The sequence below is a fragment of the Talpa occidentalis genome, unplaced genomic scaffold (genome assembly GCF_014898055.3).
Source record: "Talpa occidentalis isolate TD23 unplaced genomic scaffold, MPIMG_talOcc4v2.1 talOcc4.6, whole genome shotgun sequence".
NCBI classification, from domain to species: domain Eukaryota; kingdom Metazoa; phylum Chordata; class Mammalia; order Eulipotyphla; family Talpidae; genus Talpa; species Talpa occidentalis.
In genome coordinates this window covers 81,008,077-81,035,672 of record NW_023604972.1, presented here as the reverse complement: position 1 = coordinate 81,035,672, position 27,596 = coordinate 81,008,077, and the positions used below count along the sequence as shown (strand labels likewise).

General features: G+C 40.9%; 1 protein-coding gene across 1 annotated transcript in view; it reads left to right on the top strand.

Moving 5' to 3' along the window:
- The first annotated feature begins 597 nt into the window (after window positions 1-597).
- The window catches only part of LOC119260264 (cAMP-specific 3',5'-cyclic phosphodiesterase 4D-like), a 445,519-nt gene continuing 418,520 nt past the window's right edge, over window positions 598-27,596 (top strand). Inside the window, exon 1 of the mRNA XM_054687951.1 lies at window positions 598-643. The gene's annotated coding sequence lies outside the window, so the exon portion shown is untranslated. The remainder of the gene's footprint in view (window positions 644-27,596) is intronic.

Below are 27,596 nucleotides of genomic sequence, written 5' to 3'. Positions count from 1 at the left end.
GAATTTGGGAGGCCAGAGAAGAGCATCATTTATGTCTACCAGGATATAGTTTCCCATTAGGCTCCAGGACACATAAAGAGCAGGACATTTTATATTTAAATACCAAGGAGAAGAGTCTGGAAAAAAGGTACATGGGGTATGTGATGTGGAAGGCTCTCAGAGAAGGACATCTGGCTGTTTTTCTGGAGCCCCTGCAAGGTGTCTTTGCAGCAATATTGTCTAAGGTCCAAGATTTAGACCTCAGCCTTTCAGGTCCCTGCAACTTGATTTCGTGAGCCAAATGACAAGGCATCACCTTGTGATGAGGTGAAGCATCTGTTTCCTAGGTAAGCACTTATATTAATCAGCTAATGAGAGTGATGTGTCATGACCATTTCTGGTGACAAAGACAATTATTCCAGAAACCAAAATACTTACCAGTTTGACTATCATACTCTATCTCAATATATAGACCTCATAGAAAGTCCATCATTAACTAGACTTGATGAACACAGAATCAGAACTAGAGGATTCCATTAGATCATCTGTATGTTTTATGCTGGGATAAAGTGGGCATTTACTTCTATCTTAGGGATATCATGGTCAAGAGATGTTAAACTTGAAACCTGCTATCAAGACTCCTTTTAACCTGGAGAGAACTTGGGTGAGTGTTGTCTGCATTTGCCTCTATGGTTCACTTTCCTATGATTATATAAGTGATAACTATTCCTTGCATTGAGTCATTTTTTAAAAGATTTATTTATTTATGCATACAAGAATTGGGGTATAGGCCAGAGTTGTGGGGTAGGTGAGAGGATTCACCTGAGAGAATGGGGAGCAGAACAGGCAGATCTGCTGAAATACACTGCTGAGGGGAGCAGCAGGTGAAATACGAGAGGTCTGCTGCACCATGTGGGTAGCTCCCTGGCTGGCTGGGGATCGAACTTGTGCTGCAGTGGCAGGTGATAGCTTTATAGGGCTGTCTTTAACCCCTGCACCACCAGGGAGGCCTGCATTGAGTCATTATTTAAAAACAAATGTCTTCAATTGTATTATAAGGCAAGTTCTGTTTATTTGGGAGCCATTGTCTTTCTTTCTGGTACCAACACATGATTCTGATTTTAATTTTTAAATACTTTGTATCATGAAACTTGGAGGGTGATATAACTTTCATTGTAAAGGGTTTGGTGGAGGAGGGGTATCTCACAGTAAACTTGATGCACTGGTGGGTACACGTACCCTCCATTTATTTCATGGCTTTGAATTTCACTCGCTTATATATTTATTGGTGCTGGTGAAGCACTTATATTTCATATTTTCTCATTGTTAATTTCAGTGGTTGGTTTTTACCTTTCTCTAGTTACTGTTTACATGAGTTCTCTAGAATTAATTAACATTAATAATTCTTGCAAATACATTAGTTCTTCCCAGCATGGAAGTGCCATCTATTAACATTCATAGATTGCCTATGAGTTTTCCTTTTATACTTAACAACATTTCTCTCTCAGAGAAAGTTATCTGCTCAAGGTCACACACCTGATTGGCAGTAGAATTGCTGTAAGTTTTTAATTCATATTATTTTGTATGTATATTATTATTTGTATTATTTGCCAATCTGATAAAAAAAAAATGTGTGTTTGTTGCGTGTAGGATTCTGTGTCTTTACTTTTGTATATCTGGTGTACAACATATTGCCTAAGGATGAAAAAAAGTTTTGTTATATAAATGATTAGATGATAACAAAGAAGAAAACACTTGGGTTTCTTTTTGGATCCTCCTAAGATATTTCACCCACTATATTATACACAATCAATAAAGATTAGATTCGTTATTTTCTCAGCACATGTTATGCTTGAGGCAATCTGCTATGTGTTTGAACAAAGTGCTGTTATAAATTTAAATAGAAAGACTCAAGGACCATAAGATAAGACATACAAATGACTGCAATGCAGGATAGAATCAAAGTAGCTAAAGGAGATACATATGGATGACTCAAGTAAATCAAATCAGAATTATGACAATTTGTGGGAGAATGAGAGAAGTCTTCCTGGAGGAGGTGACTTGACCTGAACCTTGGAGGAACATCTGAATTTCAGAGAGAAAAATGAGCTATTAGAGTGGGAGTACAGTGTGTGCAAAGGAAACAAGAGGAAATAGGAAGGTGAATCATTTTTGGAGAACTGCAAGAAGTCTCTCTCAGGGGTGGTATGTTAGGTGAAGTATACATATGTCGAAGAGACTGGAGCAAAGCAAGGATAAAAATTAGTTGTGTTCATAGGTAGCACTGCCTGTTCAGGGTTTTTTTTTTTTTTTAGATTATTTATTTATTTATACAAGAGCTGGGGTACAGGCCAGAGGTGCAGGAGGGTGAGACGATTCACCAGAGACAGAGCTGGGAGCAGAACAGGCAGACAGACCGAAAGCACTGCTGAGGGAAGCAGTGGGCGATACAGGAGAGGTCTGCCACGCCATGTGGGTATCTCCCTGGCCGACCGGGAATCAAACCTATGCTGCAGAGGCTGCACACAGCTTCACAGTGCTGCTCAATCTGCTGTGCCACCGGGGAGGTAGGTTTTATGGTTTTCAAATAAAGAAGTGACAGCAAGGGGGCCTCCCCGGTGGCACAGCAGTTGAGCGCTGGGTTGCGAAGCTGCCCGCAGCCTCTGTGGCGCCGGTTCGATCCCCGGCTGCTCCCTGGCCACCGGAGGAGGGTCCCGCATGGCGCGCAGACCTCTCCTGCCGCCCACTGCTCCCCTCAGCAGTGTACTTCGGTCCTTCTGCCTACTCTGCTCCCCACTCTGGCTCTGGTGAATTCTTTCACCATCCCTCGCTTCTGACTGTACCCAGTACATGTATAAACAAAACAAACAAAAAACAAATAAAATAAATACATAAATAAATAAGAAGTGACAGCAAGGGGTCTTTGGCACCAAGAGTTAGTTCGTTGTGAAGGACAGAAGAACAAGTTAGAAAAATAAATTGGGAAGAGACTGCAATAGTTCAGGAGCAAGGTAGGTACAAGGACACCATGGAGTGGCTGCAGGGCTGGAAAGGAAAGTGGAGCGTGACAGCCTCAGCAAGTGAGGACATGGGATATGCAAGGGCAAGAAGAGCCAAAGACAGTGACGCCATCAATAGCAAGAGTTTGGTATTTATTACAATTTACTTAAATTTTAAGAAAAACATTGATCTCCCTATTAGACTGTGAGCGCCTCGAGGAGCCATGTAATCTTCATCTACTGAATGAATATGGCAGATGCTTGGTAAATGCTCTTTGGATTTGTGAAAGGCAGTCAGGAGAGTTAGCTTGATAATGGCAGCAGGGGTACTGGTGGAAATAACATGTTTCCTTCGGGACTTGCTGGATTTGGGGATGTGGCCTATTTTTCTAGTGTAGTTTCTCGAAATAGATTAGAGAGAGAACTGAGAACAATTACAATCTGATGTATAGCCAGGGCAAGATAAGTTGGTATACTTGAGTACAGAGAAAATGCAGTAACTGTTCCTTTCAAGACATCAGGTGAGATTAAGGGGGAATAGCACCTAGGGAGATTGGAAAATGGAGACAAGTCTGTGTGGAGAGAGAAGACAATGGTGGGCTTGTGGGCTGGGTTAGCCAGTGAGAGCTGAAGGGAAGAGGAAGCAGCCTAAATGGGAGGTGGGAGAGCAAGAAGTTGAGTGTGCAGACTCTGGAGTCAGGCTGCTTACGTCCAAGGCTGGCTCTTCTACTGATTCATTATGTGGTTTGAGTGACTTCACTTTCTCTTGCCTCAATTCCTCTTCTGCAGAATGAGGATCATGATGCTACCTGCACATGTACAGCTCTCAGAGCAGAGCCCAGAATGTAGCCAGCCTCTTGTAGGCATTAATTACTCTTACTGAAACCTGTGTTGACCACTTTGCCTGTGTTAGCCTATGGAATCCATAATAACTCTGTAGGTAGTTGTTACTGTCTCCATCCACAAATAAGGAAACCTAAGGCAGAGAGGTTTCATAATTTGCTCAGATTCACACAACCATTTAGTGAAAAAAGCTGACTTAAAATAGGGTCTTCCATTCCATCTAGCACCCAGACTGAGGCACTTTCTAGAATGATTTCCCTACGCTAGGTAGGTATAGGGAGACCACTTGTGAGCCATGTAGATCTGAGCCGCGGGTTCTAGGGAGCAGAGGCAAGGGAGTGATGTGAGACTGGGAAGGTTGGGCAACAGGGAATGGAGCTGAATTTATGCCTGATACAAATGAGATGAAACTGGGGGTATATGAGAGAAACTGACTAAAAGGACACTTATGAGGCATTTCAACTTGAAAGTTTCAATCATGGGATGCTAAGAAATAGTGATACTATGAACAATTATGAGGAAGTTTGGAGAGGAGTCACTTTAATAGAACTTTCTTCCAGAACAGTGTCTTTAGAGAAGCAGCTCAGAGAACAGTGTTCGAGCATCAAAGGGGGTGGAGCACTTTATTATTGTCGGCAGCAGTTTGGTTCTGACCGTAACACCCAGCGTAGCCTTGACTTCACTGCCATCCAACTCTGTTTCCCTCCTTTATTAAGGAAAGAAGCTGATGGCTTGTTCTTTTCTTCCCCGGAGTAGAATATTTTCTGTACACAACTGCCACAGAGCCTCCTTTCAGAAAGGAGTTTTACACCTTCACGTAATTCTCATTCTTAACAAGAGCAGTGGCCTACACTCGGGAGTTAGGAAAATCAGTTCCTTTGACTTCCTGTTTTCTATTTCGGGCCTCTGAGCAGAACTTCCCATTTGAGTGGGACCAAGCAGAAAATGCAAAGCTGGAATTTTCTCCTGAAGTTGATCTGCCAAGGGGATAAAGTAAGTTCATGGTCTGAGGTGTTTGCTCACCCCACTCCCAAAGTTCGTCCTTCAGCTGCTCTGTCTTTATCCTGCAGGGAAGGAAAGGAGGAAAAGCATTTTGTTCTTTTCCTGCAGGTCAGTCCTAGCACTTTAGTGCAGAGCTCCAGGCCCTCAGAGGTTCAAAACCGGCTGCTCAGAGTGAGTTTATGACCAGATTTGGAGATTAACAGTGACTTTTCCCTTTGGCAGTTCCTCTGAATATTCTATTTTGCATTATCTTCTTTAGCTTTCCTGTCTGAATATTTTATTTTCCCTGCTGCCATGAAAGGGTGAGGGAGGTATAATCTTCTCAGCTTCCCTCTCCCCCTCCCCTTTCCTCTGTTTATATTCAAAATTGTGTTCAGTTTTAGAATCTCACTTACTTCCTTCACAGCACCTCATGAGGTGGTCTTAAGGAAAGTGAAGCAGGACCCGTTTTAAGGAAAGTGAAGCAGGTTTCAGTGATTTGTGGTGACGGGACTTAAGTCACTCAGTTAACAACAAAGCTGAGATTGAAGCCTCAGCCCTCTGTCCTCGGGGCTCTGGTGCTTGCTTTTTCCAGCTCCACATTGCTTTTCTGAAGGAGGTTGTGGTTTACAGGATGCCAAGAGAATGGACAGGAAATGGTGGCTGGGCTTGGGAAGCCTAAACAGATCTTATCCCACATAGAATTGTGTACCTGATTAATAAAATAGAAAATGTGGACTAAATATTTGTGTGCAATTCCTCAAGCCTATAGAGCTCCAGGTCTCTTTTTGTGTCACAGATTTTCAGACAATGATTTAAAAAGGTGAATAGAGGCCTAGGGGCAGGTCACACTTTGGCCTCAGGTTTTCCTCCTGGCACTTGAGCCGAGGATGGTAGCAAAAAGCTACCTTCATTTCTCCATCTCCTCAAATCTTGGCGAGCCAATGGCTTGGAGAATCAGTGGTGAGTTGGGGTTGATGATGAGTAACTGCACTTTAATACTGAATCAGACCTGGAGGTAGGAAAAAGTGATTGAAATGAGTGACTGCTTAGAAGCTGGTGGGGAGTTCTGCTTCTTAAGACGGAGTGAGTGTCAGGGCAGTGGGGGTGGGACTCCATGGAAGCCTGGCTGCCTGTCTTGTCTGGCGTTCCGATGGAATGACTCTGCTCTGCCAGGCCTCCCTAAGGGAGCCTTTGATTTCAGAGGATGTGACCATGTTGTCCTTATAGACAGTAAATTCCAATCAGCCTCTGTGCTAGGGCCTCAGGCTAGCAGATGTTTTCCTGACACGGTCTGTGTGCAGCACCCACGTAGAACTGTGCCTTCTCTTTCTGAATCAAGTGCTTCTCTCCTCAGCCCTAAAGCAGAAGTGGTTGGGTGGGTGACGATCTGGATGGCGGCCCAGGGCCACTGCCCACATAGTGGTGAGATCCTGATGGTCTTTTTTTCCTAAGATGGCAAGGAGGGAATGAGGGATAATTAAATACTGTGGTAAGGAGAAGCTGGTAAACATGGGCGCGGCAAGCAGAGATCTCTTCCTGGGGCCAGATGGTGAAATTTTGAGGATTTTGAGATTTGGGAAGGCAGAAGTTGCAGTCTGAAGCACACATGCAGGCTGGAATATTGTCCTGGTATGGGGTTACTATTCCTTATAACTAACTGACGGAGATGGGGCATGATGAGACACAGCAGGGACGTGGAGATAGGGAACAAAAGATGTGAAAAGAACACAGTCTTCATGGGCTTGCATTTAATCAGAGGCTACCTGATGGCAAGGTATAGTCCTCCAGGGAGGACTCCTCTGTCTGCTGTTGCACCAAAACAGTCATGCATATGTTCGTAAAAAGCCCATGACAGAATGGTTGTAAACTGCATGCTATTTTGAAGACACAGGGAAATATCACCACTTACAAGAACCTCATGGGAGTTACTTTCGAAGAGCAAATAATCATTTCAGGGAGTAGACACTCAATAATTGGTTTTAAATCTCTGGATTTTAATGCATTTGCTCAAAGTAGGATTCAGAATTTCACCCTTTCGGTGGGAAGGGATACTTCTTCTTTTATGTAGTGACGTTGCATTATAATAGAAACTTTTTCTCTTACACATGGCATGCAGATTTCTTAACTGAGCATAGTAATTAATTATTTTCCAGCTATTTTAACATTTGATGCATTAAAAGTTGGGGAAAACCATTTCATATTACAGAACTTAAATTCTGTAATATGAGGAACTGGGCTTTTCTGAGGAAATGCTTTTTCCAACGGCATTTTTGGAGATAATTACCAAAGGTCCATCTTATCAACAGAGACACTCAGCCTTTGAGTCTGGCTTTTGGAAAATGAACATTTATTTATTTTTTTTAAACAGGACGCTGTGGTCCTAGTTATGTACACTATGAAAATAATTGGTGTGTGTTAGTACGCCCTGTGCCAGATTTCATGCTTGTTGAAAGGTGATTGGATCCAAACCAGCATATTTAAAGGTCAACTGGTGTTCTTAAACAGTGCAGAATTTTAACACTTTCATCTTCATAGCTTATAACTACATGGCCATTTTAGGAAGGAGGAGAGACTGCACACTGTGTTTTAACTTTCTGACCTTTGTGTCCTTATTTTTATAAAAACTTCTCAGGGCTTTCTTGAAGATGAAAAGGGTCTGAGAAACAAGTTCTGGTCTGGCATTTGGAAATGGGTTGGAGTAGAGACTTAGATCTTTTTAAACTACTAAATTTAGGTCAGGGTTTTAATATGACAGTGCATGTCTCATGAGCAGTGTCCAAATGGCAGTATTTCCAGCTTCAGCTAGTAAGAGCTGATAGTAGTCTTCTATCTTCCCACCTTTAAACAGTTTTTTATTTCCTTGAAAAATGTGGTGGAGAAACCACTATCAAATCATCAATATTTAACCTACTGTTTATATTAGCTCTGTTTCTGGAGTAGGTATTTCACTGGCTTTGGTGTTTTGATGACTTTTCCCCCAGTGATTTTGAATGCCTGGGTTAAATAGTTTATTGATCTTAAAAATACTTTCTGTCTACCAGCCTTACTTGCTGGGTTTCCCAAATTAAGGTAAGGGATTGACCTGTCTCAAATAAGTAGACTCAATTTTATTCATCCGTTGCTAAGGCGTCTTGTGTTTTGGATATTGAACTGAGCCCCTAAACACTTTTCAGCATTTCATTTTGAGCACTCTACTTGGGCAGTAGCAGTGTCTTTCTTAGGGGAAAAAAACTCTCTGAGAAAAAAAAAATTCTGAGCCTGATAGTGCACATTTCTACCAATACCACATGGAAGTCGACAGGTAAGAGCAGTTGGAGTAAAGTTACCCTGAAAAATCAGTCCCACTTTGTCAAAAATATAATTCAATATTCTTTCTTGTTAACTTTATGGTTGACTTGTAATTCTTTTCTTCAATATTCCCCACAATATTTTAGCTGTAAGTCTGTGTGGCTTAAAAGTTCTGTGCCTCATTTACCTCACCTGCAAATGAAGATAACATCACCTACCTCTGTGTTATTGTGAAAACTGAAAGAGTTGATTCATGCTGGTGACAATGCCTGGTATAAAATAGTGGCTCAATAAATATTACTCTTATTATCATCACCATCTTCATTTTTGCTATGATTCTAATCTTTTTCACTAATTGCTATCCCAGATAAAGATGTTTGACCTATAGGATTTGTTCAAGGTGGAGAATTACAAACTCAGGAGTTCAGGTTAAAGATACTCTTCTCATATCTCAGTACCCCAAACTATATGGCCTAAACCCAACTGAGGATGGATGCGAGACATGATATGGAAGATGGTGGGCCTCAATTAGAGAGCTGGGAAAGCTAATTGGAAGGATAGTTCTTGAGGAAAAAGATGGAGACAAGACATGGTGGCAGGATAGCTGTTTAGCTAATAAGGGATGGTTTTAATAAAGGGACCAGTAGAAATCACTCATGGGAGACCCAGAGAAATGCCTCCTCAGGCAACTATTTTTCATCTTTATCCACTGACTCTGGAGCACTTTCAATCCCTAACCAATACTCTCCCTGAATCTCTGATGCTGTCCCTGAGCCTCTAATAGTCTCCCTGAGCCTCCAAAAATCTCCCTGAGTTCTCAATACTCTCCCTAGTCTTTAGAATTGTCCCAAACCTTTTTTTTTTTTTTTTGGTGGGACCCTCGCTGGTGGCCGGGGATCAAACTGGTGCTGCAGAGGCTGCGGATAACCTCGCAACCCAGCGCTCAACCGCTGCGCCACCAGGGGAGGCCCTGTCCCGAACCTTTAATATGCAACCTGAGCCTCTTTCCTTGAGCTAGAATCTCCTTGATCTTGGATATCCTCATTCAAAGATACTCAACTCTGTTTACTTTCATTACACTGTTGTTCTCATATTCTTTACTAATTAACTCACACATAAACTACAGATTTCACCATTAATTCTTCTCACTCTATTCCATCAGAAATTTAACATTCACAAATCTAACATTTGTATATCACACCTAAAACAAAACTGATATAGTCATAAAATACATGCTATGGTTAGTGCCGGGTGTGGAAACATGTATAATGGCATTTAGAATTCTGTTGGACAATATTTATTTACGTTAACAACAATAAGTGATATATCTTCAAATCAAAAAAAGTAATTAGCAAATTCTCAGATAACAAAAGAAATTTAAAAAGTAGAATACAGTGGAAGTAGATAGAGTTGAGATTGTTGCTGAGAAGCTTACCTAGCAAAGGATTGGAAGGACTTTTGAAGTGTGGGTTTTGATCTGTGGGTTCCATGCAATGCTGACGTGAGAGTCTGAAAAGTCATTTCAGTGGAGAGTCTGCAAAATCATTTCAGTGGAGCTCATTTTTCAAAAAAATCCATCAGTCAACATTTTCATTCAAATAGCAAGAGACACTTTTATCACTCTCAACACTGAGGAAATTCCAAGGGCTTTGGGAGCTGTGAGCCAGGAACAAACTAAAGTGGCCACTGGTCGTAGGAAATAAAAGTTGCTTACTGGCCAAAGTGACATTAAAAGTCTTGCCTTTCATCCAAACGCATTTTTCTAAGTACTCATAACAAGCATGGAGAGAGAGAGAGAATAAAATTTGGAAAGCATGATTTTTCATGTTTTCGACTGTAATCAGCAATAAGAAACACATGTCACTTCACAGTCTACATACACTTACATACATTCATGTGCAGATGTGTGTGTATAACTTAAGCAAAATATCATTAAACAACAAAATCTTACTGTATATAACAAACTTTGACAATAATTTCTTTTATTCTATTTTGTTGAAAAGAAGACTTTTTTTTTGAGGTAAAACTTCTTTAATCATTTCTTTCATTTGTCACAGCTGATCAATGAAATCTAAAAGAGTGTACTTATCATATCTTCTTCACTTAGCATGAATACTTATAGCTTATAAAATCTGTCACAATCCATAGGAGTCAGGGAATTCAAGTCAGTTTGATCTGAGCCAGACCCCACTCCATCTCAAGGGCCAACACTTCTCCAGAATGTAGTAATAGGACTCATAGTGTGCCACTCATGTCATCCATCTAATGTGACTACCAAATAAAACATTCAAATATAAGTTTTTTTTTAAGACTTAAATCCTACCATATCAGTAGTTACATTAAATGTAAATGTTCTGTGTTTACAATTATCAGAAAACATTGATCTAATTGAATATAAAGGTAAGTCAGACCTATATGATAATTACAGAAGACACAATTTAAGTACAAAGATGTAAATAGATTAAAAGCAAAGGGATAGAAACAGATGCACAGTGCTACCACTAACCAAAAGAAAGCTGGAATGTCTACATATTTAGACAAATGAGATTTCAGAGCAAAAATGTAATCACAACTAAATAAATCTGTTTCATAAAGATGACATAGCAACCCCAAATATTTGTCACCTGATAACAGAACTCCATATTACATGAAGGAAAAATCCTGTTGCACTTTAGAAAAATAAGGACATTCACAGTTATAGTCAGATAAGTCAATTTTACATTCTCACAAATAGATTGGAAAGGCAAAAATTGGTAAAAATATAGTTTTTTTGGTATTTTTATAACCCTTTACCAAACAACAGCAGAATATACTTATTTTCTTCTGGTATGCAGGTAAGATTTAGATAGATCATCATCTAGGCCATAAAACAAGTCTCGGTAAATGTAAAAATTTTCAAGGCATACAAAATACATCCTTTATTTTTTATTTTTTATTTTAAATAAATTTTATTTTTATATTCCCCATACAATTGCAACCCCCTTATTTTGACCCCAATCCCTCCCCTCCCCACCCCCCACCCCCCATAGAGTATCTCTGGTTCATAGTTTTTTGTTGATTTTGATTTTCACTTTCTTATAGTTATTCATTTTCCTGGTCCCTTATTTAAGTTTTCTAGATTCCTGCTATGAGTGAGACCATCTGGTATTTTTCTTTTTCTTTCTGGCTTATTTCGCTGAACATGATCCCTTCCAGCACCATCCATGTTGCTGCAAATTGCATGTGTTTATCTTTTTTGAATGCTGAGTAATATTCCATGGTGTATATGTCCCACATCTTCTTGATCCAGTCATCTATTTTTGGGCATCTGGGTTGTTTCCAAAGCTTAGCTATTGTAAACAGTGCTGCTATAAACATAGGGGTGCAGGTGCTCTTTGGAATTGATGTTTCTGTGTCCTTTGGGTAAATACCTAGGAGTGGAATTGCTGGATCATATGGAAGCTCTATGTTTAGTAGGTCCAGAAATCTCCACACAGCTCTCCATAGTGGTTGGACCCGTTTGCACTCCCACCAACAGTGCAGGAGAGTTCCTTTTTCTCCACATCCTCGCCAACATTTGTTGTTGCTAGTTTTTTTAATATGTGCCATTCTCACTGGTGTAAGATGGTACCTCAAGGTAGTTTTGATTTGCATTTCCCTGATTACAGGTGATGTTGAACATTTTTTCATATGCCTGTTGGCCATTTGCATTTCCTCTTCAGAGAAGTTTCTTTTTAGCTCTTCTGCCCATTTTTTAACAGGATTAGTTTTTTTGTTGTTGTTGAGTCTCATCAGCTCTTTGCAGATTTTTGTGATCAGTCCTTTATCATTAGTGTTGTGTGCAAAAATGTTCTCCCAGTTGGTGGGGTTTCTCTTTGTTTTTGTTATTGTCTCTTCTGCTGTGCAGAAGCTCTTTAATTTGATGTAGTCCCAGCTGTTTATCTTTCCCTTCACTATCTCTGCTTTGGGTGATGTGTCTGTAAAGATGTCTTTGATGTGCATATCACGTAGTGTTTTGCCTATATTTCCTTCTATGTACAAAATACAACCTTTAAACACTTAATATAATTAACGTTTTTGACGCTTGGACAAGGACATTTTATTGTTTTTATTTTTATTTTTTTAATGATTAACAATTTTTAATTCAAAATACAATCTTAAACTACCAAACTATACTAGATATTATGAGGTGAGGCATCTATGGGGCATGCAATGTGAGTAGGGGAGACAGCTCACAGGATGGGGTATCACTAACTGGATGGAACCTCACTCTCAGGGCCCACCCCCAGCTGGACCCAGGAAAGCCCCTGGCAGTGCAGGGCCTCTAGGGAGGAGCTCCAGTAGCATCAGGCTCATGTGGGGAAAGATGGTATTTGGCCTCCCATCTGGCCAGCTCCTGCGCGAGGTGTCCGTTGCTCATTTTGAGCTTCTGGAGCTCTGTCTCCTTGGCCATGGCAGCCTCCTGGCTCTCCTGAGCCCTCTGCTCCTAGCGGCGGAGCTCTCTCAGGTGGCAGGCAGTGGCTCTCCGCAGGTCTGTGGTCTGGGTGTGGATGATCCTCTTGTACAGGTCCCGGGCCTGAAGAGCGGAGTCCAGGCCCTGGTGGGTGCTGAGCAGCAGCTTTACGATGGTCAGTTGCTGCTGCTCCTCCTCCACTCTCCTGCTGTCCAGCGACAGGACTTGTTGATGGTATAAGTCCAGCTGCTCCTGAAGCTGCACCTGCAGCCTCTGTATCTGGCTGATGAGGTGGGCGTTCATGGCTTGCAGGTGAGCCTTCAGATTTTGGAGGCCGAGGATACGCAGAGCCAGCTTCATTGTAGCCAGGTTGACGGTTGGTAATTTTGGAGGAGCAAGTTCTGCGTCTGGTTCCTGGAGGGCTTCAGGGACGCCTGTTTCCTGGCTGGTCTTCTTAGGGCCTTGCCCAGGGTATTCGTCAAAAGAGGGTTGAGTTCCTGAAGGTCCTTGCCCTCTGCTCAAAATCTGTCTGATTTTGAATGTAAAGCCCAACAGGGCAAAATAAAAGAGTAACTGCCAGCCTGCTGCCAGGACTCCTGGAACCTGTGCGACGCAGTTAAGTAACTCCAACAGGGCAGCCCACAGCTGCTGCAGCAGCATCAGGGCACACATCACCATCACCTCAGGCTGTCAGTGCTTGGCCACCAACTGCCAGTGTCTGTGGGCCTCACGGACCACACAGAACACAGTGGAAGGTTCTGTCTCCAAAACAAACAGCTGCCTGGCAAGAGGGCTCATCACTTTTGGCCTGGGGAGCAGCAGCCAGTGGATACTAGCCACCCCTCTCCACCCTTGCTCTGCTCTTGCACAGAGAGAACACACGTTGCTTACTCTTTGCAGTGGGGAGGGGGCAGGTGGATGGGGCCCAGGGCTCAGGCCCCTCTGGGCCATGTGGCTCACAGCTCACCTGTCAGACCCTGCCATTCCTTCTCTGCAGTAGGGTGTCTTGCCTGTGATATCTCCTTATCAGCTGAAGCCCACAGTGTGCAGTCAGGGTTACGCCTGTGTGCACTGTCAGAGCATTCTTTGTAGGCCTCATGTCCTTCTAAGAAGGCTGTTTTTAAACCTACCTAACATTTAACCTGCAATTTGAAAAACCCTGATCTAGAGTACTACCCAATGATTGCTTCTTGAACTTACAGTACTTGAAAGAGACTTGTGGCCAACTAGTAAAAAGGTATCTTAAATCTCTTAGGTAAGACAGTGGGGCTTGATTTATATATGTATGAATTTAGGACTGAATTAAAGTGACATCTTGATGAAGGCGCTAAGAACTGAGTCAGGAGACTGAGAAGTCTTAAAAGTCAAGTTTAGGACTTGTAGGATGAACACTCTTAAATGTAAAATGGAATTCAAAGTAGATGTCTGTAATTGAAGTACTATGGTATTTCTTTTATTTCCATAAATCTAAACTCTCGGTTTAAAGTTAACTCCAAGGTAGATCCATCAACATTTAGCCTTGAAAATTTGTCCCATAAATCAAACCTGTGATGAAAAGAACCAGGCAAATGTGACACTGGCTTGCAGTGTGCAAACACGGAAGGCTATATCATGGAGTGCATAGATCACTGTCTCCTAGAGGAGTAAAACAGACCTTGATCTCCTCCTGAGATTGAGATCCCTTCACTCCCCATCAAAAGACAGAGCCAGGAGTGAAGGGGAGAGCTGGTGAGACAAATGCCTTTCCCCAATGCTACTTTCTTAAAACCCAAAGTCTCATGGGTCAAAATTGGACTTTATCAAATGTACTTGATTGGAAACAGTACAACTTCTACAAAATTGTGTAAGATTCCTAATGTGCTAAAAAAACAGGGAGAGATCCTGTTGTGTGTGGAGTTTGATGAACTATCATAATGATGTGAGTGGGCCTAGTCATGACTGGGTTTTGGAATAAATGTGAAAAAGTTGATCTTTTAATCTGCTACCTTAGTCTCCACTTTCTGTGACATATCATGGCCTGTCCATCTGCTCCTCCATCCAGCTATCAAATGCTCCCTTCATGAGAATACTAGCTCTCAGGAATGATCGGTCAAGCATACCTTTATACAAAGTAAGATTACATTCACCCACTTAGACATTTGAATTTGACATTGCATCCTTTGTTTGGGAACACAATGTATGTTTCCTACAAGTAGACAGGTAATTCATTTATGCTTTTGTGTGGGGAGGGCAGGTTTAGTAGAGCTCTCCTGGTTGTTCCCCTTCTCCATTCATGTTTCATATCTTATTTGGTGTTAAGAAAACAAGTAGATAGAAACTGTTGTGTAAATAGGGAATCTGGCTTCTTGTTTAAAAGTGACCCCCTTTTTACTATGATAAACTTCCATTTCCAGTGAAAGTCATTGCATCAATTTTAATATCAAATACATTTGAGAGAAAAGATGCAGCCCGTTGGAAAAGATGGTGGAAACAATTATATTCCACACTCGGAGTTTATTGAAGCTGATCATTCAGACTATTTAGATCATTTGCTTTGGCTTCTCCATCTCACTGCATAGGAGGCTGTCTTGTAACCTGATCTTCCTTCGTAGGGAAAAGGAAACTGCCCAAGGGACAATATAGAGCATGGCTGAGAGCTGGAATAAAGTGTCAAGGCTGATCTGCTATCTCCATAGCTCAAACAGCTGATGCTACAGAACTGCTTTTTAACAAAAGTTGCCTTTCACATATGCTAATAATCCATAGCTAAAAAGACTCTAAAAACATGAAAGAATTAGAGAAGCAAGCTATTGCTATAAAAAGTCATAGAGGTTAAAAAATGTATTAAAAAAGATATATTAGAGCTTTCTCAAATATGTTCCAAAGCCAATTTTGATAATATATTCAGAGCAGAAATAAGTACCAGAAAACTGGATAAACCCTGGGAGACTATAAAAGGCTATAGAAAATGATTTAATCATGTTGGTGGGTCTTATTCCCATAGAATTTTTATCTCTTGCTTTACCTTTTGAAATTCACTTTTAAAATCCTTACATGGTCACCTCTACCTGGGCAATTCAAACTTGGTCTCCTGTCTGGATTCTAGTTATTTGCATATATTATAGATGTCCTTCTCAGTTGCTCATTATATGGCTCAAAACTCTGACTATGCTCTAAGTTTGCTAAGGTCAGAAACATATCTTTCATGCCTTTGGAATTTCCTCTATAGTTTCAATGCAATAATTGTGTTTGCAGATGGTGTTCAATAAATGTTGCCTAACTCACTGGATATTTCCCAATTGAAAAAAAGTTCATTGAGAGATGTTCAATTATATTTTTATTATTAATATTTATATGCCATGTTATGAAAATTCTGTAGAAGACCAGAAAAAATAAATACTGGAGGGCAAAGTTGTAGCTACAATAATGAGAATGCAAAAGGCATTTAATGATGTTTTGGCATAATAATAAAGATGATGCAAGTAATAGTGATATGACTGCCTTTTGTTTATCACTTGATTCTTCTCTAAGCACTTTCATGTAAGAAAGAACAGAGAGCTAAAGAAGGAACGGGAATAAATGAAAGAGTACCACAGAAATGCAGTGGTAAGAAAACAAAAAGACAAAGGCAAAGAAAATAATAGCCAAAATAAAGAAAAGGAAGGAGAATGTACTATCGACTTGCAGTAGTTGTTGGTTAAATTGTACACTGGGCAGAGTGGCATATAACTCTTTTTTTTTTTTAAATTAAATTTTATTTTTATATTCCCCATACAATTACAACCCCCTTATTTTAACCCCAATCCCTCCTTTCCCCGCCCCCGCCCCCACCCCCATAGAGTGTCTCTTGTTCATAGTTGTTTGTTGATTTTGATATTTTCTTTCATATAGCTATTCTTTTTCCTGGTCTCTTATTTAAGTTTTCTAGATTCCTGCTATGAGTGAGACCATCTGGTATTTTTCTTTTTCTTTCTGGCTTATTTCGCTGAGCATGATCCCTTCTAGCTCCATCCATGTTGTTGCAAATTGCATGTGTTTCTCTTTTTTGATTGCTGAGTAATATTCCATGGTGTATATGTACCACATCTTTTGGATCCAGTCATCTATTTTTGGGCATTTGGGTTGTTTCCAAAGCTTAGCTATTGTAAATAGTGCAGAGTGGCATATAACTCTTTATGATGTTGGTGTTCTTTTAGCAGCGTGGATATGCTGTCTGTAGATTACAACTTGTTTTCTACCAGGCAGTTGGGAAGGGTGTTCTGGATTCTCAAATTCTCCTTCTCTCCATTTTTGTTTACTAGAGTTCATATTAATATTAATGTGGTCACCCATACTCCAGAAATTCTATCTACATCATCAGAAGGCTAAGGAAGCACGAATAATACTTGACTTTAGTAGTTAATTTTACTGTTAGCTAACTTTAGAGAGCACCATTGGTTTTGGTGCTTGTTGTAAGACACTGAGAATAGTCTAGCCATAGAAGGAGGGTCTAAAATTATTGTCAATAGTACTGAAAGTAGTAACATCTTATAAAGAAATTCCAAGAAGATATCCAGTTATGCTGTAGAATTGGTTAGTTCTCAAAATAATACAGATAAAAAACTTTTGTTTGCTATATGTCAGAGGCCATAAAAGGTTGTAAAATGACCTTTAGTACAGCTTTGGAGAGATGAGCTGCATATTTTAAGTGATATTAAAGCAAAGTGACCTCCGACAGCATTCCGGAGGGAGGTGTCAACCTTCTCTTACTTTTGGGTCTGTTTTGTTAAAAAATTATATTCACTTTAGTGGAAGGAATGAGGACCCACACCAAAATGTCAGGATTTGTATATTTTGAAAACTGGTCAGAAGATACAAGTGATGATCAAGATCAAACACATCAAATCTTTAGGTAGTTTTTCCTGTATCCAGATGAAAAGGGAGGTTCTCCTACACTAAATCTTGCTTCCTGTTGAGAACACTAGCATGGAGACAGAATTTTATTTAATTGCTTTCATTGTTAGTGAAAGCATGGGTTGCCTATTTTCAAGATTCAGACATCAACACCCCTCTTTTGGCAATAATTCTGCTTTTCACACTAGAACCTGAAACAGAGCAGAACACTCTTTCCTTTGTCAGGCTAAGTTTATTTATTTAATTTTTAAATTTTTAAATTTTTTTTATTTTTTACATAACTGATCATTTTTAAACAATATTTGCTTCCCCCCACCCCCCTCAGGTGTAGTCCCCATAGAGTTTCCTTCACTAATGTGCCTGTGCACCATCCCTCCCTCCCTCTGATCCCTCTCCCTCCTCCTCCCCTGCAGGATGTCTCTGATTTATAATTGTCTGTTTTCGCTTTGTTGTATTTTGTACTGTTATTATAAGGTTCTAATTTAATTTAGTAACTGGTCACATCATATAACCTCAGCTTCAGTTGTCTCTAAGAGGAAATAATTGTACCTGTCCTGGTTTATCAAAGAGTAATTTTCACTTCTGGATGCCTGATTTGTGTATTAGATATTATTTTGGGTCTGTGGCATCTTTAAGTTTCTTTCTTTGTTTTTTTAATACAAGAGCCAGGGTATAGGCCAGATGTGCGGGAGGGTGAGAGGATTCACCAAAGACAGAGCGGGGAACAGAACAGGCAGACTGACGAAATACACTGTTGAGGGGAGCAGCGGGTGAGACAGGAGAGGTCTGCTCGCCATGTGGGTTGCTCCAAGGCTGGCGTGGATTGAACCAGCACTGCAGAGGCTGCGGACAGCTTCACAGCCCTGCGCTCAACCTCCTGCACCACCAGGAGGCCCGGCATCTTTAAATTTCTAATTGACTCTGTAAGGAAAGAATACTGCATGTCTTATAGAGTTACAGTTGAGGTTATACAGTTATATACCTTGAGGGATTAGCACATCTCTGCTGAAAATTCATGTGTTCACAAATGTTCTGGATCAGTACAACTTTCCATGTCTGGTTCTTTATTTTTTTGGAATCTTTAATGACCAATAGGGTTGCAGAAATTTACTCGAAAGAGTATATCCTTGACTTAGAGGTGTCACTCTTTTTGTGTGAAAATGGCTGGGAATCCACATAACTCTCCTAAAATAATCACTCCATTTTGGAATGAAACATCCTACTCCTAAAGAAAGCCATTACCAGGAAATCATTATTTTCCATGGAGGAAGATAAAGAGAGCCACCTGGCCAAGCAACCATGACAACTTTCCTGACAGATTAATGTTCCAGACAGGCTCCTTTGTCCTTCCCCTTGATCTTTGAAAGTCATACTGAGAGTTCATGAAATTCTGTTAAAGAATCAGTCGAGTGGGCCTCCCCAGTGGCGCAACGGTTGAGCGCTGGGCTGCGAAGCTGCCCGCAGCCTCTGCGGCACTGGTTCGATCCCCGCTGCTCCCCGGCCACTGGAGGAGGGTCCCACATGGCCCGCAGACCTCTCCTGCCGCCCGCTGCTCCCCTCAGCAGTGTACTTCGGTCCTTCTGCCTGCTCTGCTCCCTGCTCTGGCTCTGGTGAATTCTCTCACCCTCCGGTGCTTCTGACTGTACCCAGTGCTTGTATAAAATAATAAATAAAGAAAAAGAAAAAGAAAATGTTAAAAAAAAAAAAAAAGAATCAGTCGAGCCCAGAAATGAGCTGTTTCTCATCATTTCCTGTTTCTTTATGTATCACGTGCAGATAAGAAGACCCAAATGGGAAACTGGGAAATTGTTGTGGGGATTAAATAGCATGTGTGTCTTCTGCCACTAAACCACCGCCACTGTTGAATCCTAGGCCATTTCCCTAAATATGCTTAGCCAGTTTTTCTTCAAATCTCCATGGAAACTCTATCTTTTCTGTTTGACCTGGGTGCTGTCTCAAGAGTTAAGAAAAAGACTGAGACGAGATGGTGGAGGCTATCTTTTTAGGCCCCACCCAGGATCTGTGTTGGGTAGAAGGTAGCTCTTACTTGGGGTTGGTAGGGGCTTCATGACAGGATCTGCATGAGGGCTGTAGAGGAGGAGGTAATGTCACTGATAGCTGGAAGCTGCTTGTCATTGATCATCTCTGTGGAACAAATGTATTTTTCTGCAGATGAGATGGGGAAGGACAACTCCTGTCCAGTTCTCCTGTTAGACATTGGTTATCTGGCACTCTGCTTAGCCAAGGCGAAGTCCATTTGAGAGGAAAAGACCATGTTTTGCCCATGTGCCTGTGCACCATCCTTTGCCCAGACTTGGTGTTCTTTGGTTAAGAGTCTGGATTTGATTGACTCTAAATAGCTAGGGTTGAACAAACCAATCTAGTTATACAAGTGATATCTGTAGGAAAAAAGGCTGGATACCACAAGAGCTGGACATCAGCTCTGTTTTGCTGTTTGGATTTGCTCGTATTTTTTTATGAGTAGAGGAAAAAGAGGGCAGCCTAACATCATTTCTGTAGCCCTCAGGTCACAGCCAGTCCGAACCCTGCCCTGTCCTGGCAACTGAGAAGCTGGCCACGCATGTATGGGTGTCCTGTGCAGAAGTGCCTGGGCAGGCCTGACGGTGCTCTTGTCATAACACCTTTCAATGTCATCCTGGTGCTGTGGGAGGCAGAATCTGCATTTTAAAGTCTTGGGCCTCAGTTGGAATTGTGCTTTACATCTGACCACTGTTCTCTAGTGGAGTAAGCACTGCTCAGGGAGCCAAGGGACTGCCCTTTGCCAGTGAATTTCAGACAAGTCAGTTTATGTCTGTGGGCCTCAGTTTCCTTGGAGGAGGGACATCTCTAACTTGGACAACTCTAACTTGGACATCTCTAACTAGCACAAACTATGAGTCGGTGTTCTACTTCTGCCTGAGGCATAGACGAGTAAGAAAGAGAGAGAGTGTGTGCACTCCTCCAGACCACTATCCACCTAGTTCTGGGGGATTTTCCTCCAAACTGTTTTCGGCCCCTCCTCTGTTATCCAAAATCCTCTGTGCAAAAGAGCAATATTAAGCTTGAATAGATCATTGTTTCTTGTAAGATAAACAACTGATAAAGTGAGGGGATGGCCTATTCCTGAAGCAGACAACCAAGGAAAAGTTTATGGCTTTCTATTCTTTAGACTTAACCAGTTTTTCTTCTTGGAACATGTTTTATGGAACTTGACTAATCACCCTGGCAATATGTTGCTGAAGTTTTCTTGGCTATTGATCAAAGTGTCCTCTATACCAGCACAGAAAATGAGAAAGCAGTAAGAGGCAAATGAAAGCATCTGCAATGAATATGGGAGTCAGACTTTAATATGAAAGTAGAAGGAGAGGTATCATTAATTTTGAGAAGAATTGCAAATGGCCGATACATAGGAAAAGAACTTTCCTAACAGTGAAAGAAATGCAAATGAAAATAACAATGCTATCATTTCCCCATATCATTCTGGCAGAAATGTGAGTGGTTGGTTAAACATGGTAGGAAGAAATGTCAGGAAGCATACCTGGGGGGGGGGCAGGTGGGAAGCAAACATTATTTAAAAATGAACAAAGCTGTAAAATATATATAAATAAAAAAAAGAGAAGTCAGGAAGTAACCTGATATTTGGGGGGCCACTGTGTGATAGGCACTGAGATATAAAATGTATAGACTCTGTTCAACAATTCTAGGACTTAACTCTAGCAAAAAAAACTACATGAATGTAAAAATATGTTTACAAAAACATCTTCATAGGGAAAACTTGAAATAATGTCAGTGTTCATTAGTAGGGGACTTGCATAGTCAAAAGGCAAATAACAATGATGTAGAGCTTTGTGTATGGTGTGGACAGTCCTACCTTTAGTACTGCTTTAGTACTGCTTCAGTACTGCTTTAGTACTACCAAAGCAAGTTTTGATATAGAATGATCACACTTATAGAAAATTATATTGGTAAATATTAATATGGGAGGTTGCTCATTTATCTAACAGGTAGGACTTGTAAATACTTTGACTTTTTCCTGATTTAATTTCCAGCTCTGTCCCTTATCAATTCTGTGTCCTTAGTGAGCCTTACTTAACTTCTCTTAACTCTTGCTAAAAATGAGGCTAATAATATCAACCTCACGATGTTACTGAGGGAATCAAGTCATCAAACACATGGCAGGCACCTGAGAAGGCGTAGCAAATACTTTGTTTTGTTTTTCATTCAGTTTCCATTTTACTTTCATTCTATGAGTACAAACAGCTGTGGTCTTATGCCTACGCGTCAAGGAGAGCACGCTAAGTGGGCTTTGGACAGCTTCCACTGGTTTATATGCAGGAAGAGTCCTCACTCCAAATATGTGGAACAGTATTTTCCTAAGGCTGCAGTTTGTCAGAAAAGGCCATATTGAGTCATTGTTTTCTGAGCCAGCAGAGGAGATTGAGTGACTGATGCTGTTGGGCAGCCGAGGATAACATTTCATTCTTGTCATCCTTACGCAGTTGAAGACCAAGAGATTTTGGATAGATCTACAGTTTCCCTCTTGGTTTCAAAGAACAAAGCCTTTGTTATTTATGCTCTTGAACAACAGAGCTTTGTCCTATACTCAGGAGTGTGCAAACTAAACAGAAGATTTCCTGAAAGGCCATCCTACTTATTGTGAGGAGTATTCCAAGTGGCCAGTAGACACATTCAGCTCCAGCCACCTGTGGAGGGCCCACATCACCCGCAGAGAGACAGCCAGGCCTCCCAGAAGGGCAGCAGCTGGTCAGGTTTGGGACTCACTTCTATTTTCTGCTAAAGGGGATGGACACAACCATTTAAAAATTCTGGATTTACTTGGGGCCTGCTTTGGCCTGCAAAACAAGTAAGCAACCTTGTTTTGTTTTCCATGTGTCAGGCAGAAAAACGAAAATGCCAATATTGTGAATCTTTTACTTTGGGAACGTCTGCTCCACAGACGGTTGTCTCAGTTACTCTGAATTATCTCCTCCGAGCTGTTATGGAATGGGGGTCGGCAACTGGGGCTCGCTAGTTTTTACCAGTGGCAAATGGATTTTCGAAGGACACAAATAGACTCTCTCCTGTGTCCTTCTTTCTTCCTCTTTGCACTGAACTTGCTCCTGACTTGGATCCCCTACCACACCCATGTGCAATTTTCCCTTAGGAAAGACCAAGTCTAACTAGAGTATATGAAGTTGTCATCAATTTTGATGCTTAATAATCATAACCAGTAAGGATTGAGGACTTGGAATGTGCAGCTTTTGTGTTATGTGGTTTGCATGGATTATCTCCTTGTTTTTCAAGGAGTGGTCAGTGGAAAACTAACTTGAAATGCAATGAATATGCATATTCCTAGGTTTCATTCTAGACTCACAGTCAGAAGTCAGGGATCTACCACCTTAAAGGCACCTCAGTAATCCTGATGTACATGAAATTCAAGAGCCCCTGCATTATTTTATAGTGCATGTAGGATTCAAGTGTAATCAGCTTTCCTTCTAGTCCTATGGTTTTTGTGCTTATTCTTTTTTTTTGAAATTTTTTAATTAATATTTTATTTTATATAATTCTTACATCATTTTTCATCTTTGCATGATGTATGCATTTTGATTTTGGTTGTATTCCCCATACAATTGCATCCCCCCCCCCTGATTTTGACCCTAATCCTTCCTCTCCCCTGCCTCCCACCCCCCCCGTAGTGTGTCTCTGGTTTATAGTTGCTTGTCGATTTTGATTTTTACTTTGTATTAATTAGTCTTTTTCCTGGTCCCTCATTTAGATTTTCTAAATTCCTGTTATGAGTGAGACCATCCCATATTTTTCTTTTTCTTTTAGCATGATCCCTTCTAGCTCCATCCATGTCGCTTGTGCTTACATTCTTATGGCAAAAGGAAAAAAAATAAAGAGTATATGGACTATGAGACTCAGAGCAACCTATGCTTCTTTTAGCTGCTGGTGATTACAAATATGTATTTATAATTAAAATTGCTTTTTTTCTGATTTTTTGAGATATCAGTTATTTACCTCTATTATATGAAGGTTAAATAAGTGAAAAAAATATTTTTTTAAATTGAGGTGAACTGGGCTTTAGGTATAGATAGGAAGGATTCAGGGACCACAGAGGTAGAAGTGGCATGAGAGGTTGTGCACTGCCCAACTAGATACAATAGCCTTGCATGGAAGAGTAAAAATTGAAAACTTGGCAATCCTCTTGGCCAGTGCTGTGCTTGTAGGACGGGTCCACCCCTGAGCGGAGAAGGTGCTTGATGTGTTGGTGCGATTCCCAGGACCCAGAAGCCCTTCCTGCCTTCTGTATGTGTTTGTTGTCATGGTTCAGGGCAGCTGAAATGTTCAATGTGGTTATTTATTTATATCTAGAAAAAATTAAAATGAAGTGCCATTTGGAAGATAACAGGAGAATCTAATTATGCTGGCACTGACTGGTTTATTCTGGCTCCTCTGGAGATAACAGAGGACAGGGACAGGAGGACTGGAGGACTGGAGGACAGGCCTTTTTGGGGCCACTCTGCTGGAGGATTCTGGAGGAGCACAGGGGGAACTATTCTGGTGGGGAGAAGGAGGCGGAGGTGAAGTGGGAGAAGGGCCAAAGACAAACTGGACCTGTGTAACAAATCTGAACGCCATATTCCCCTCCCATATAACCCTCTTGGGTGAATATCCAGTGCTGAATGACTGTTACCTCAGGCACAGGCCAGCAATGCCACTGGTGGCAAGACCTCCAAGGCACAAGTGGGCCTGGGAAAGAAACTTTATGTCTGACTCTGTATCCCCAGCATGGGGAAGAGGAGATAATCCTCACCTCTGAATTGAGAGGCATTACCCCTTTCCATCTGCATTCTTCCAGAAGCAGGATAACTAGAATAATGAGACTTAGCTCATTCACCTTCATGCCAGGCCCTATAGATAGCTTTCTCACATACAGTGATTTCTAGTAACCATGGTGAACTTCCTTGAATTTCTTTAGTTGAGAAAATCCAGCTTCTTTAATTCTAGCAAAGATTTTGTAAATCCATTAAAAACCTTAGCATTTGATTTCATTGGTATCTTGCAGAAAGTATACCGAATTTATGTTTAAAACATTTTTTATAGATTTATTTAGTTATTCATACAAGAACTGGAGTACAGGCCAGAGGTGCGAGGCTTGAGAGGACTCACCAGAGACAGAGTGGGGAACAGAACAGGCAGACTGACTGAAATACACTGCTGAGGGGAGCAGCGGGTGAGACAGGAGAGGTCTGCTGCACCATGTGTGTAGTTCCCTGGCTGGCCAGGAATTGAACTCGGTGCTTCAGAGGCTGCAGATAGCTTCACAGTGCTGTGCTTAACTAACCCTTGCACCACCAGGGAGGCCCTGTTTAAAACATTTTTTTTTATACACTGAATATGTACCCCAAATTTCCCCATGGTTATTTGTCCTTTTTTTTTTTTTACTAATTTGTGTAATGATACTGATTCATTAATTTGCCCAATAAGGAATAATCACCTTCCATGGAAAGGAGGTAGGTAGGAAGGGGTTCACTGTGAAGGAGAGAATGTTCCTTGATTTTAATAATGGGTGATGGGGAAGGGCAGACAGATGGGGTGATGTTGCACCTACAGAAGAACAGCTGTGTGAGATAGTGAGGTTGCCCTTAGCAAGTGTAAGTAGTTAGATGTGGCAGGTGGGAATTTATGTGGTAGCGGAGGGAGATAAGAGGCCAGACCCTCCCAAAGTGAGTGAATGAATGAATGAATGAATGTAGAAATCCAGAGTCCTTCCCTGGGGTTACTGTGTCCTCACCAAGAAGACTCTGTTTTCTCTGCACCTTCTCAGTAAGCAGTTTGCAATCTCAGTTAATATTTTCCTGCCATGAGATCTCCCCATCATGGGGAGAAAAGGAGATAATCATCTTCAGTACTCTCTCATATTTAAGCTGAGAAGTCAGCATGAATTCTAGACATGGCTCATGTATTTGCTTAATCAGTACAGCTGTTCAAGGCAGGTAACCCTCTTCCCCCCTTATTCCCCCTTAACTCATTTTTGGTTAGGATACTGAAGATTAATAACTTCAATAATTTTTTTGTGTTCGCGCAGGAATGTAAACTTGCCTGAACTTTGTAGCAACTACCATACGAATCATGTCTATTACAATTACCCCCCCCCATGCCATGTGCTGGGCTATCATCCTTGCATGATACTCTGAATGCCGGCTGGAGTTAGGAGTTTCAAGTGATAACCCAGCAGAATACTGACAAACAGTAACTGACACACCTCCGTGAGCTGCTTTCTTAGAAAGCTGAACACAAAATTTATAAATTTTGACTTATAAATATTACCTGATATGAGATATGTGATAGTAGTGGATATATTTCACCATTTTGGATATTATGTAGATTTCTTGCAATGAGCTTAGTAACAACAAAACAATAAGAACATGACAGTTTTCTCTTCATGAATATTTACCATGAACTAGGCTTAGTTCTAACCATGTATTGCCTACTGGATCTTCATAGCAGTCCCAGGAGGTAGGTACCATGTGGGGCACCATTTTACATATGAGGAAACTAAGGCATGGAGCTCCTGACTAACTTGTCCATGGCCCACAGTAAGGGATCAGAACTGAAACTTGAGCCCAGGCAGCCAGGCTCAGGGTTTATGCTCTCACTGGCTCTGTTATAATGCTTTACACGTTGCTTGAAGCCAAGAGGTTGTTTTAGAATCAAATATTAAGGACGTAGACCCCAATTTTTCCCTTATTAAGTGCAAGTCATTACCAGTTTCTGTATATGTCATGTCTTATGACTTTTGAGAAACTTTGACAAAGAGTAAGACCACAGAAAAATTGGTCCCTTTGTTCAGGTTATTCTAAAAAAAGAGTTTAACTACATATGAGTGCTAAATGTCTTCGGTTTATATCGTGAAATCCCATCACATGCGTCATTAGTATGTTTTTGTACTTTCATGTTTCTAAGAGAGACTGAATTAAAAAAGAACAAAAGCCACTAAGTATTTCTCCCACATGCCAAAGTAAATTTGAATTTGAGGTCTACATGCCCAGATAAAGTATTTGATCCGAAAGCGTAAGTTTGAGTCCTACAATGACCACAGACTCACATCTCTAGTACCCATGCCTTTTTATTTAAATGAAAAACATTTTTCTTTGCTTTGTTAACATGACATTTTACTAAGCCACTATTTCCTTTTCTTTTTTTTTCCACTGTAAAATGCTGGCTTCCTGTGTAAGTATTTGAACTGTCAGAGTTACCTATCAGGGAACTGGGCTCCAGATCTAGGAGATGTCCAACACTGTGCAAATAACAGAGCTATTTATCCATGTCACCTGGAATGGAGTTAATGCCTGCCAATCACAACTTGCTTGACACACTAGTGTGGTGGGTCTGATTATTTCTTAAGAGTGACTCCTTTGGCTCCATAAATTCCAGGGCGAACAAATTAGCTTATGGGCCTAGAATTCATACTTGGCCCAGGGTTAGGGACACATTTCAGTCAACCTTAGCTCTCTGATACTTGAGATTCACTGACAATTAAAGAATTGTCAGTGAATCTCAAGTTGAGTAAAAAGTTTGCATTCCTAAGCTCCTTTCCTTTTATTGGGATCATCTCAATTCTTGTCTGTGAGGCTGAGATCAAGGACATGCGTGAGAAACCAGTGCAGGATTTGGGTGACCTTTGTAAACCTTGAGCTTCTTAGATATGTCTGATGTGATAGTCAACAAATATTAATTGATGGTAATGACAGGAGATAGTTTCTCTAACCAGAGCTTATTAATATAAGCCCCGATGAATTGAGATGATGCCTGCTATAAGCAGACTCTAACATATCACATGAACAATTTTCAACAAAAGAGGACTATAACTTTGGTATATACATTTTTCAGTTTTTCCATTGTGCTACTTTCAACAAGGTAAAGGAAACATTAAATGACATAATTGGGCCAACTTGGATCATACTGAGGCATCACTTCTTTGGTTTTGCCACATGACAGCTCCAGGTACCATCTAAATCCCCCCAAATTGCTAAGTAGCAGTAACACATCTCAGGTTATCATGATTATCATGATTATTATTATAGGGAAGGCAGTACTGGTATTTTAGAAGGCTCTCATCATGAATGTGTTTTGGGGTGAACATTAGCTGCTAAGAGGTAAATACCTTGAAGCTAAATCAGACCTAATCTTTA